At 41.9% G+C, this 13,974-nt stretch overlaps 1 protein-coding gene across 2 annotated transcripts in view; it reads right to left on the bottom strand.

Annotated features, from left to right (window-relative positions):
- The window catches only part of HMGCLL1 (3-hydroxy-3-methylglutaryl-CoA lyase like 1), a 199,324-nt gene that overhangs the window by 152,528 nt on the left and 32,822 nt on the right, over positions 1 to 13,974 (bottom strand). The gene's annotated exons all lie outside the window — the stretch shown is intronic.

Below are 13,974 nucleotides of genomic sequence, written 5' to 3'. Positions count from 1 at the left end.
GAATACTTAAGTTCTACCCTCTGAGCAAATTCCTATTACATAACACAATGTTACCAACTACAGTCACCACATCATACATTAGATCTTCATACCCTATTCATCTTATAACTGAAAGTATGTACTCTCTACCAACATCTTCTTATTTCCCCCACCCTTTAGCCCTTGACAACCACTTTTCTGCTGTCTGATAAACCCTCTTTAATCACTAGTACAGCATCTACTGAAACCAGAAAGATGTTAAGATTTTGAAGGTTGACAGTAGATTACCAAACTCAACCTGAATCATGCCAATAGAGGCATCTTTGCAAAAACAAAAACACTGCCTCAGAAACATGCATGTAGCCATTGATCAGAAGAGTGGATTATTTTCTACACCTGATGGAAAAGGAGAAAATAAATAATTCCCACTTGTTTGGGACAAACAGGATTAGACATTTATAGAATTTTCCCAAGGCTGTAAGAACGCTCCTGCCATCTGGTATAATATATTTCAAAGGATCAGAACTATTTGGACATTCAGAACTATTTGGACATTCTTCAGATCATCACACAGACCCATGGCATCAATGAAGAGTTAATCACAATTCCAACAGTATGAAAGGCTACTCAATTATAAAAGTTATTCAGAAGATTTTGGTGTTCTGTTTTTTTTTTTTTTTTAATGCAGCCATCCAAAAGCAAATAAAACAAAATAAAAATGATTGATGAATTCTCAGTGCAGAACTCAAAGTGTCATATGGTCTGACGAATACCATAGAAAACCCACCTCTGCATGACACTGTATTGGCTTAAAATGATCACTCCTCCATTGCAGAGTCAGGGTGGGAAAGAGTGATCAGACATGGCAGTTTCTCACAATGAGTCCAGCTATGGGCTCCGAGCTTCACAATACAGCAATCTCCTCCAGTGTCTCTGATCCTGGTAAAGACCATCAGTTAGATGCTACTACCCAGGCAGGTATCACAATCCAGCTCCAGGCATTCATTGTTATCAATGACTGAACCCAGCACCCAAGACAAAAATCTATTTGCCATCCCTGGTGCAGTAGAAATGTTCCTCTTACCACTATGTACTCCACTGACTGATCTGTAAAATGGAGAGCATGCTAGCTATACAGAGTCATGGCAGAGTCTTCAAGGGGAGTGCTGTACCTGTAGTAGCCATTAGACTCTTAGAAGGTACAGACAATCTTGTTCATCAATTCATCATTAATTTTGACTGGACACAATATGTGCAATACTAGATGGAACTTGATCAAAGAAAAGAAAGTCCACTTGGAGATGGAAATTAGCTTTAAGAAGTGTTACTCTAGTGATAACTTTCTTAAAATAAAGCCCTAGTTATTCCAGCAGCTTTGTTTCTAACACCACTTCGGAAGCAAATCTTAGAAGTCCCTTGCAAACAAGGTGTAAGAAGCCAGCTGGCATGGTGGCAAAAAATCCTGGAGGCAACCACCTGGATCTACCCAGTGTCTATGCTCAGATCTGAGGACATCATTGAATTACTCCTCTTCATTTTCCTCTGTTTAAAATGGGAAGTCTTCCCTGCACCCAGTGGCATTTGGCCTTTTGTTCTATGAAAATTAAGTGAGGATATGAATATAAAGCATTTCATAGAGTGCTTCGTTAAAGGTTAACACCTGATCCATGTTTATCATTTGCCTTCTTAAGGCTAACTTGACGACATGAAAAGTATCTTTTATTACTAATTTTATTGGAGTATAGTTGCTTTATAATGGTGTGTTCGTTTCTACTGTACAGCAAAGTGAATCAGCTATATATATACAGCTGTATATTATTATATATATATACATACACACACACATATATACATATTTATCCCCTCTTTTTTGGATTGCCTTCTCATTTAGGTGGAAAGTATTTTCTAATACTTTGAAAGACAGGATGGATTAAAATAATTCCATTTATCATTTTGAAATGGTCCTACTTTGCTTGAAATGTGCAATGAAACAACTCATTGTTGATAGCAGAGCAGATTACTTTATACAATCCAAATAATACATGGAAATTATTCAAGGTCTTTTCAGCAAGGAGCTCCAAACACTTTGGAGACATTATCCCTTTCTGGAGCCTGCCAACAATTTCCTCCACCTCCAGGCTGACACCACCAGCTCCACCCATCCTGTTCCACTTGGCAACATCAACTTCATTTTCAACCTTTAAGAGGCAACAAAGGGGCACTCACTTCATCATGAGGGTAAATAAGAGCTCATGTTCAAAAACCTGGCATCGTGATGCCACAAACGAGCACAACCGTCACAGCTATTTACTTGGAAATATTTTTAAGGGAAAAATATGAACTTAAAAGGCAAATTAAATACATGAATAATTCTGATTATGGCATCACATGCTCAGAGGCAAGAGTACCCAAAAAGCCCTCATCTTCTTCATAAGCTAGATTTTAATTTCTTCTTTCACCCCAGGGAACTTCATTGCAATTCTTTAGAGTGGTTTGGGGTTACAGGAGATCTCCATCTTTTCAATGTAGATCTTTTTGTGGAATCAGAGCCTGCAGATGAATAGTTAGATATTCAAACCTCAGCATAAGGTTCAAGTAGACCCACACCCATGTGCAAAAGAGACTTCACACTGCTTTAAAGTAACTCAATTACTTATTTTGTCATTATTCTCAGAGGATGCTGATTACTCTCAATGCTACTCTAGGTAATGGAATGGAAAAGCCTTGTGACCTCAAAATCTGTCATGATTTTCAGAAACTGCATCATTTGGGACATTCAAAATATAAAGGCAATGAAATAAACTGTGAAAAATGAAAACAATGGAGTGGGGCTCAGACATTTCTGGAGAAGTTATGCCAGTGCAGAGGCCCATGGAGGCATGAAGCCCAAGGCAGGGGCCCCACTTGCTCAAGTCCAAGAATTGTTATGTCTAAACCTAAGACTTGGTTCATTACTGCACCACCTGTTCTCCTGCAAGCTTCCCCATCTCAGTAGATGGTGTATCTTTTCTTTTAAACTGTTGCTATAGTCTGGATGCTTGTATCCCCATGAAAATTGATATGTTGAAACCAAATCACCAATGTGACAGTATGTGGAGTCAATGCCTTGGAGAGGGGATTGGGTCATGAGATTGGAATCCCCACAACTGGAATTAGAGTTCTTAGAGACAAGACCCTGGAGAGCTCCCGCTCCACTTCCACCAAAAGAGGACACATCACAAAGACAACCACCTAGAAAGCAGGACCTCACCACACACCACATCTGCCAGCATCTTGATCTTGGACTTCCAGACTCTAGAACTAAAAGAGACAAATTTCTGTGACTTATAAGCTACCCAGTTGATGGAATTCTCTTATAGCTACCCAAGCAGACTAAGATAATCCCTAAAGCCTACAACTGGACTCATCCCTGATCCCACCTTCTTCTTACACCCTTTATCAGATCAATCAGCAAACCATGCTCCAGCTTCAAAATAATCATGTCTCCCCTGGATCACTGGGAGAGCTTCATAAGTGGTCTGTCGGCCTCCACCCATTTATTTGTTTCTCTATTTATTTATTTTGGTAGCAAATGGACCTGCAGAGATTTAATTGATGTAGAAAACACAGGATTGTCACAAATTGGTTTTAACACCTGAGCTATTCCCAAAGCACACAGAATGAACTGAATAACTAAATGGACATTCTTCTGCCCATTTAGGTAGACTGATGCCTAAAAATTGCCTGCATGAGAGGTAGAGGGTGGAAACAACTGGATCTTAGTTTCTTATTCCAGGACAAAGAAAGGAGGGGTGGGATGGTGGGGAATTGGCTTCAATGTCTGCCTCTACTCTTGATACCTACTTTCCAAGCCTAGTTCTTTTAAAACAGAAATCCAATCTCATCACTTCCTCTGGTTCAACACCCTCCATGACACCCCACTGCCCTTAGAGAAAAATCCCATATCTTTACCTTCATGACATTGCACTTAATCTCTTCCCTGAGCTCCTCATTCACCCTTCCTGCATCCTGCCTGCAGCCACACTGAATTCCTTGCACACCTGGGCATTTTACACTACCCCTGATGAACTGCCCTTCCCCTGTACATCTCTGTGGCTTACTTCCTTCAGGCATCTGCTCTCTGAAAAAAATCTGCATCAGGTGTCCGTCCCTAAGCCCCGGCCACAGACCAGTAGCGGTCTGTGGCCTCTTAGGAACCCAGCCACACAGCAGGATGTGAGCAGAGGGTGAGCCAGTGAAGCTTCATCTGCATTTACAGCCTCACAGATCACTGGCATTACCGCCTGAGCTCCGCCTCCTGTTAGATCAGTGGTGGCATTAGATTCTCATAGGAGCCAGAAACCTACTGTGAACTGCACACACAAGAGATCTAGCTTGAGCACTCCTTGTGAGAATCATCCTGAAACCATCACTCCCAGCCATGAAAAAATTGTATTCCACAATACCAGTCCCTGGTGCCAAAATGGTTGGGGGAGGGGACTGCTTCCCTACCAATATAATATGAAAAAAGTTCACAGTGACAGCACCACCACCACTCCATTCCTCTCTCTCATGCTTAATCTCTGTAATGATTCTAGCAATCATCACCACCGAGCATGATATATACATATTTGTTCTCTGGTCTGTGTCTATCTTTTCCTATGTGACCAGCAGCCCCTTGAAGACTCACTGCTGTGTCTCAGTCATTAGAACACAACCTGCTGTATAAAGCATGCTCAATAAACACTTGTGGAATAAATGAATGGGTATGACTCATCCTACCAGAGTTCACAGGAGTTATATTATGGCTTTCTGAACCAACAACGATCCACTTTATGTAGCGCTCCCAGAAACTCAAAGGAAACCAATTGGAATCATTATCTGCACTCAAATTGTCCAAAGAAGGCCTTCAAACTGCTCAGAATGCAAACTGAATTGGGTGAGGCAGGTTCGACACAAGGAAAGTGGGCCACACATCTGGACCACTGCTTTTCTAAAGTATAGAATATCCCATGATTTAAAGAAATATCCATGTTTTTGTTGTATAGATTCCCTAGGGCAAGATGGGGTACAGTAGAAATTCTCCATTGCCTTACTGGCTCTCTGATATATTAAGGTAATATATCAAGAGTCTTGACCCTGAGAGTCCAAATACCTACCAGTGTGCCAAATCTCCTGGGGGATGGGGAGGAGGTGTTCCCTAAACTGGAAGAGGAAGAGCTGACATCATTTTATCAGTATCAAATTACTGGACTTACTAAGGGCTCCATGGAATTCTGTGACTGTTGATGAGCTGAGATTTCTTCTGTCCATTCATTTGACAAGCACTAAAATAAAGCATGGAACAACAGACTGGTTCCAAATCAGGAAAGGAGTACATCAAGACTGTATATTGTCACCCTGCTTTAACTTCTATGCAGAGTACATCATGCAAAATGCTGTGCTGGATGAAGCACAAGCTGGAATCAAGACTGCCAGGAGAAATATCAATAACCTCAGATATGCAGATGGCACCACCCTCTGCAGAAAGTGAAGAAGAAATAAAAAGGCTCTTGATGAAAATATAAGAGAAGAGTGAAAAAGTTGGCTTAAAACTCAACATTTAGAAAACTAATATCATGGCATCCAGTCCCATCACTTCATGGTAAATAGATGGGTAAACAATGGAAACAGTGACAGACTTTATTTTCTGGGCTCCAAAATCACTGTAGATGGTGACTGCAGCCATGAAATTAAAAGACACTTGCTCCTTTGAAGGAAAGCTATGACCAACTTAAACAGCATATTAAAAAGCAGAGACATTATTTTGTCAACAAAAGTCTGTCTAGTCAAGGCTATGGTTTTTCCAGTGGTCATGTATGGATGTGAGAGTTGTACTATAAAAAAAGCTGAGTGCAGAAGAATTGATGCTTTTGAGCTGTGGTGTTGGAGAAGACTCTTGAGAGTCTCTTGGATTGCAAGGAGATCCAACCAGTTCATCCTAAAGGAAATCAGTCCTGAATATTCATTGGAAGGACTGATGCTGAAGCTGAAACTCCAATACTTTGGCCACCTGATGTGAAGAACTGACTCATTTGAAAAGACCCTGATGCTGGGAAAGATTGAGGGCAGGAGGAGAAGGGGATGACAGAGGATGATATGGTTGGATGGCATCACTGACTCAATGGACATGGGTCTGAGTAAGCTCCAGGAGTTGGTGATGGACAGGAAAGCTTGGTGTGCTGCAGTCCATGGGGTTGCAGAGTCAGACACAACTCAGTGACTGAACTGAACTCAAAATATAGCAGTGAACAGAACAGACAAAAGGCTCTGTCTTCACAGAGCTTACAAATTGTAGCCAAAAATTTTATATACAAATAAAAAAAGAAGTAAAAGGTGGGAGGAGGGATAAATTAGGAATTTGGGATCAACATATACACATTGCTACTGCTAAGTCACTTCAGTCGTGTCCAATTCTGTGCAACCCCATAGATGGCAGCATACCAGGCTCCGCTGTCCCTGGGATTCTCCAGGCAAGAACACTGGAGTGGGTTGCCATTTCCTTCTGCAAGGCATGAAAGTGAAAAGTGAAAGTGAAGTCGCTCAGTCTTGTCCGCCTCTTAGCGACCCCACGGACTACAGCCTGCCACGCTCCTCCATCCATGGGATTCTCCAGGCAAGAGTACTGGAGTGGGGTGCCATTGCCTTCTCCAATATACACATTATCTACATGTAAAATAGATAATCAACAAGGACTGACTGTATAGCACCGAGAACTACACTTAATACTATGAAATGACTTATATGGGAAAAGAACCTGTATATGTATGATTGGCTAACTCTACACTTGAAACTAACACAACAGTGTAGATCAAACATACCCCAGGATAAAATAAAAATTAAATTAAAGCATAAAAATGTAAAATATATAGTGATAAGTATTATAAAGAAATCAAGGTAAAAAAGGAAAAAGAATTTGGGACAGGAGCCATGCTGCAATTTTTCATAAAAACATGTGCTTCGGGAAAAGAACAGAAGGAAGTGGAAGATGGCAGTTGGTACAAAACTCAACAGGCATCCTGGGAAAGAGCCTTCCAATAACCAGTGCAATGTTGTCTGAATTGATTGTGGCAATGCATCCTATGTGTTAACTCTTCTAGGAAGTGCTGGAGGAAGAGTAAGCAAAGAGCGAAATAAAAAGATAATTAATAAGGACCTAGTGTATAGTCCAGGGAACTCTACTCAATACTCTGTAATGACCTACATGGGAAAAGAATCTGAAAAAGAGGGGATATATGTATATGGATAACTGAATCACTTTGCTGTACAGCTGAAACTAACACAGCATTGCAAATCAACTTTACTCCAGTAAAAACTAATTTTAAAAAAGATAAAGGGACCAGAAGCACTAAGAAAGCCTAGACAGACTCAGCCACGGGCAGATGAAAAGGGTCTGGAGGTTTCCAGAGCAGAGAGATGATCTAAGACAAGGGTCCCCAACCTATGGGATGTAATGCCTGATGATCTGCGTGGAGCTGATGTAATAATAATAGAAATAAAATGCACAATAAGGTAATGCACTTGAATCATCCCCAAACCGTCATCCCCACCCAGGTTCATAGAAAAATTGTCCTCCATGAAAATGGTTCCAGGTGCCAAAATGGTTGGGGACCACTGCCCTAAAGGACTTTGTACTGGACTTGCTACAGCTGCCACACTCAGAACAGGCTGAAAAAGGCCAGCGTGGACACAAGGAGAGAAAAATTAGGAGGTGACAGCAATAATCCAGATGAGAGATGTTGGCAGCCTGGATTAGGACGGTTTGGGTAGAGATGGAAGAGGAGACCCTGGGGTATTGAATTCTTCACCTTGACAAAGTCAGTCTTACTGGGCCAGGCAGGACAGGTGAGAACCTTACACTTGATTCTCCCTGGACATTTGACAATGTAAAATTCAGAAAAATATCAGAATATGTACAAGACAAAAATCCAGAGTCCCAAATATTAAAAAAAGGAAAGGAAATTGTTAAATGTATTAAAAATCTGCTTCTCTGTGAAACTCCTTCCTAACTTTCCCAAATATTTGGTAGAATACTACCAAATATTTTCCTATGAGAAGCTTTCTCACACTTTATAAAGGTAATTCAATCACTCTAATGACACTAGTATTATGTTCTACTTTACTCCCTAGCCCCCAAAACTGAGAGTTCACCTGCATCTACAAATCAATACCAAATAGTCTTACACAAAGATTTATTTTCCATTTACTAAGCTTGAAAGTACTATATGGCTGTATCAAATCCATTTCCCACTTTAGAGGATGCTCTTTGGCTCACCCTGGTAGCTCAGCTGGTAAAGAATTCACCTGCAATGCAGGAGACTCTGGTTTGATTCCTGGGTTGGGAAGATCCACTGAAGAAGGGATAGACTACCTACTCCAGTGTTCTTGGACTTCCCTGATTCTCCAAATCTGCCCTCAATGCAGGAGACCTGGGTTCAATCCCTGGGTTGGGAAGATACCCTGGAGAAGGGAACGGCTACCCACTCCAGTATTCTGGCCTGGAGAATTCCATGGACAGAGGAGCCTGGCAGGGGTCACAAAGAGTTGGACATGACTGAGTGACCTTCACACACACTTTTTTTTTTTTTTTTGAAGCCAAGTCACACATGCACTTGTCTCATGCTTCCTGTAACAGCTAACCCAGGCTGTCTCACAGCAATCAAGCCACATGCCAAGATGCCCAGGGAACCTCCATCCTTCAGGACAGCACTTGCCATCAGCACCCCCAGCTCTTCCCTGGGTAATTAACCTCTAGGCTTCTCTCCCATCGACTGCTGAAACGCTGCACATCTTAACATAACTGATGCCTACTGGCCATGATTCCAATCAAAAAGTCTACAAACAGCAAATGCTGGAGAGGGTGTGGAGAAAAGGGAACCCTCTGACACTGCTGGTGGGAATGCAAACTGATTCAACCACTACAGAGAACAGTATGAAGGTTCCTTTAAACACTAGGGATGAAACCACCTACCACAGGACCCAGCAATCCCATTACTGGGCATAGACCCTGAGGAACCAGAACTGAAAAAGACACATGTACCCCAGTGTTCACTGCGTACTGTTTACAATAGCTAGGACATGGAAAAAAACCTAGATGTCCATCAGCAGATGAATGGATAAGGAAGTTGTACATAAACACAATGGAATATTACTCAGATCTAAAAAGGAATGCATTTGAGTCAGTGCTAATGAGGTGGATGAACCTAGAGCCTATTATACAGTGAAGTAAGTCAGAAAGAGAAAGACAAATATCATATATTAATGCATATATATAGAATCTAGAAAGATGGTGCTGATGATCCTATGTGCAGGGAAGCAAAGGAGACACTGATATAAAAAACAGACTTTTGAACTCAATGGGATAAAGAGAAGGTGGGATTGTTTGAGAGAAAAGCATTGAAACATACACATTACCATATGTAAAAAAGGTAGTTAGTGGGAGTTTGATGTAAGACACAGGGAACCCAAAGCCAGTGCTGCATGACAACTTGAAGGGATGAGGTAGGGAGGGAAGACGGGGGTGAGTCCAGGAGGGAGAGGACACATGTATGCCTATGGTCAACTCATGTTGATGTATGGCAAAAACCATCACAATACTGTAAAGTAATTATCTTCCAATTAAAATAAATTAATTTTTAAAGAAAATATATGCTGTGCTTCCTCAGTGCCCTATGCCAGCTAATGAGTTCACAACTGGCTTTAGTATCCATGCTTTTCATTCCAGGTAGCCAATTTCACTTAGAGATGCTCTATCTTGAACCCCAGACTTGTCTCTCAAGATGGGGCTGTGAGCAGGCTGGTGAAGGGTGGTCTGGGGCAGCTGAATTTCCTATCTTCCTAAATCATTTCGTGGGTATGTTTGTTCATTCCCTGTAAGCTGAAACATCATGCTCATGCTTGGTCAATCAGTTGTGTTCAACTCTTTGTGACCCCATGGGTTGTAGCCCACAGGCTCCTCTGTTCATGGGATTCTCCAGGCAAGAATACTGGAGTGGGTCGCCATTTCCTCCTCCAGGGCATCTTCCTGACCTGGGGATCATACCCACATTACTGTGTCTCCTGCATTGGCAGGTAGATTCTTTACCACTGAGCCACATGTGAAGCCAAGCTGAAATCTAGTCCTCCTTAAATGCCCTCCATATACCAGGGGTAGGGTTGTTGTTCAGTCACTGAGTCATGTCTGACTCTTTGCAAACCCATGGACTGCAGCATGCCAGGCTTCCCTGTCATTCACCATCTCCCACAGCTTGTTCAAATTCATGTCCATTGAGTCAGTGATGCCATCCAACCTTCTTGTCCTTTGTCATCCCCTTCTTCTCCTGCCTTCAGTCTTTCCCAGCATCAGGGTCTTTCCTAATGAGTTGGCTTTTCGCATCAGGTGGCCAAAGTATTGGAGCCTCAGCTTCAGCATCAGTACTTCCAATGAATATTCAGGACTGATTTCCTTTAGGATGGACTGGTTTGATCTCCTGGCAGTCCAAGGGACTCTCAAGAGTCTTTTCCAACACCACAGTTCAAAAGTATCAATTCTTCTCTGTGCAGCCTTCTTTAAGGTCCAGCTCTCACATCCATATACATGATTACTGGAAAAACCATAGCTTTGACTAGGCAGACATTTGTCATAAATGTAATGTCTCTGCTTTTTAATATTCTGTCTAGGTTTGTCATAGCTTTTCTTCTGAGGAGTAAGTGTGTCTTTTAATTCCATGGCTGTAGTCATCATCTGCAGTGATTTTGGAGCCCCCCAAAATAAAGTCTCTCACTGTTTCCATTGTTTCCCTATCTATTTGCCATGAAGTGATGGGACTGGATGCCATGATCTTGGTTTTTTAATGTTAAATTTTAAGCCAGCTTTTTAAATTCTCCTCTCACCTTCATCAAGATGTTCTTTAATTCCTCTTCACTTTCTGCCATAAATGTGATGTCATCTGCATATCTGAGGTTATTGATATTTCTCTCGGCAATCTTGATTCCAGCTTGTGCTTCATCCAGCCCAGTATTTTGCACGATGTACTCTACATACAAGTTAAATAAGCATGGTGACAACATACAGCCTTGACATACTTCTTTCCCAATTTGGAACCAGTCCATTGTTTCAAGTCAGGTTCTAACTGTTGCTGTTTCTCAGGAAGCAAGTAAGGTAGTCCGATATTCTCATCTCTTGAAGAATTTTTCAATTTGTTGTGATCCACAGAGTCAAAAGCTTTTGTGTCGTCAATGAAGCAGAAAGAAAGAAAAGAAAGTGAAGTCGCTCAGCCATGCCCGACTCTTTGCGACCCCGTGGACTGTAGCCCGCCAGGCTCTATCCGTGGGATTCTCCAGGCAAGAATACTGGAGTGAGTTGCCATTTTCTTCTCCAGGGGATCTTGCCAACCCAGGGATCAAACCCGGGTCTCCTGCATTGCAGGCAGACGCTTTACCTTCTGAGCCACCAGGGAAGCCCCATGAAGCAGAAGTAGATGTTTTTCTGGAATTCTCTTGTTTTCTCAATGATCCACAGATGTTGGCAATTTGATCTCTGGTTCCTCTGCCTTTTCTAAATGCAGCTTGTACATCTGGAAGCACAAATAAAACCTTGTATGCACAGGACCCAGGAGAAAGGAGCAGTGACCCCATAAGAGACCAAGCCAGACTTGCCTGTGAATGTCCAGGAGTCTCTGGCGGAGGTGTGGGTCAAGAGTGGCCTGACTCGGGGTTGGGGGCACTGACTACAACAGTCCTGGGAGCCACTTCGCCCTTTTGAAGGAGGTTGGTATTGCTTCCCTTACCCCTAACTTAGTTTGGCCTCAGGCCGAACTACAGGGAGGGAATACAGCCCCACCCATCTGTAGAAAATTGGATTAAGGATTTACCAAGCATGGTCTTGCCCACAGCCAGTCCCTCCCAGCAGGAAGCTTCCACAAGTTTCTTATCATTATCCATCAGAGGGCAGATAGAATGAAAACCACAGTTACAGAAAACTAAGCAAACTGATCACATGGACCACAGCCTTGTCTAACTCAATGAAACTATGAGCCAGGCAACATGCTACTGGAGATCAGTGGAGAAATAACTCCAGAAAGAATAAAGTGACAGAGCCAAAGTAGAAACAGTGCCCAGTTGAGGATGTGTCTGGTGGTGAAAGTAAAGTCCGATGTTGTAAAGAACAATATTGCATAGGAACCTGGAATGTTAGGTCCATGAAGCAAGGTAAATTAGAAGTGGTCAAACAGGAGATGGCAAGAGTGAACATCAACATTTAAGGAATCAGTGAACTAAGAGGGACCAGAATGGGAGAATTTAATTCAGATGACCATCACATCTAGTACCGTGGGCAATAATTTCTTAGAAGAAATAAAGTAGCTCTCATAGTCAACAAAAGCGTCCAAAATGCAGTACTTGGGTGCAATCTCAAAATGACAGAATGGTCTCTGTTCCTTTCCAAGCCAAACCATTCAATATCACAGTAATCCAAGTCTATGCCCCAAGCACTAATGCCAAAGAAGCTGAAGTTGAATGATGCAGTGAAGACTTACAAGACCTTCTAGAACTAACACCCATAAAAAAAATGTCCTTTTCATCATAGGGGAATGGAATGCAAAGTAAAAAGTCAAGAGATACCTGGAGTAACAGGCAAGTTTGACCTTGGAGTACAAAACGAAGCAGAGCAAAGACTAATAGAGTTTTGCCAAGAGCATCTGTCACAGCAAACACACAAGAGACAACTCTACAAATGGACATCACCAGATGGACAATACCAAAATCTGGTTTATTATATTCTTTTCAGCCGAAGATGGAGAAGCTCTATACAGTCAGCAAAAACAAGACTGGGAGCTGACTGTGGTTCAGATCATGAACTCCTTATTGCCAAATTCAGGCTTAAATTGAAGAAAGTAGGGAAAACCACTAAGCCATTCTGGTATGACCAAGTCAAATCCCTTACAATTTTACAGTGGAAGTAAAAAATAGATTCAAGGGATTAGATCTGATAGAGTGCCTGAAGAACTATCGATGGAGGTTCATGACACTGTATAGGAGGTGGTGATCAGAGGGGTAGGGTAAACTCAATAAATTATGTTGCCTGAATAGAGCACAGCTGGTCTCCATACTATATTTGACAGAACTTCATATCCTTAAGACTGCTTAATTCATTCCACAACCTTCTATTCTCAAGTTGAGCAAGGGAGGAACAGGATTCTTAGATAAAAGTGTAACCTGTTGGAGTCAGTCTAAAACACCCGTGCCTCACTCAGGATTTGGCTGGCCCCCATATAAAGACACAGGGAACTTAGAAAAGGTCTGCAAAGTGATCTGCAAAGCTTACAGAAAGAGTGAGAGAGGGTTGAAAGCACTGGGAATATTTAGCTTTGAGTTTAGAAACTGATGGGCAATGTTCTAACTTGCTTCTTACTTTGTAGGGTGACCCTACAAAGACTAGTGTCTCTTTTGCTTTTTATTTAACACAGGAATTAACTTGAAACAGTAGGTTGAATATGAAGATGAGATTTTCTGAAAGTAAGAGCTGTGTTTAGATACTGGGACACTGATTGCTACATAAATGCATTAACACTGTCTTAAAAATAAGGTGGCAGTACATCCCTTTTGGTTTGAGGTCGTCCTGATACAGACCTGATATCTGAGGGAAATTAATTTTATCCCCTCTTACTCTAATGTGCCCGGTTTTGACCATACAATGTGATCATCTCACTTCAATTTCCCTGTAAGTTTACCTTGAAGAAATATAGACAGTTATACTCCACATCCCCCCTCGCTCTACAGAGTACACAGCTTTAACAGTGAAGATCAGGGTTCCCGTCTCCCCCTGCATATAATTCTCATGTGACCATGATGACCAAGAACAATCACAAGTAAGTAAATCCATCCCTCCCAGAACCCCTATATCCCAATGCATGGACCCCACTCCCTGAGACTAAGCCTTTTACAGTCACTGTGTTACTATAGAACATTTCTCTGGAAATGAGAATAAGCTTCAGGCAG

Source organism: Bos indicus, chromosome 23 (assembly GCF_029378745.1).
Source record: "Bos indicus isolate NIAB-ARS_2022 breed Sahiwal x Tharparkar chromosome 23, NIAB-ARS_B.indTharparkar_mat_pri_1.0, whole genome shotgun sequence".
NCBI lineage: Eukaryota > Metazoa > Chordata > Mammalia > Artiodactyla > Bovidae > Bos > Bos indicus.
Note: the sequence above shows the minus strand (reverse complement) of the source record. Positions and strands in the feature narration are given on the sequence as shown.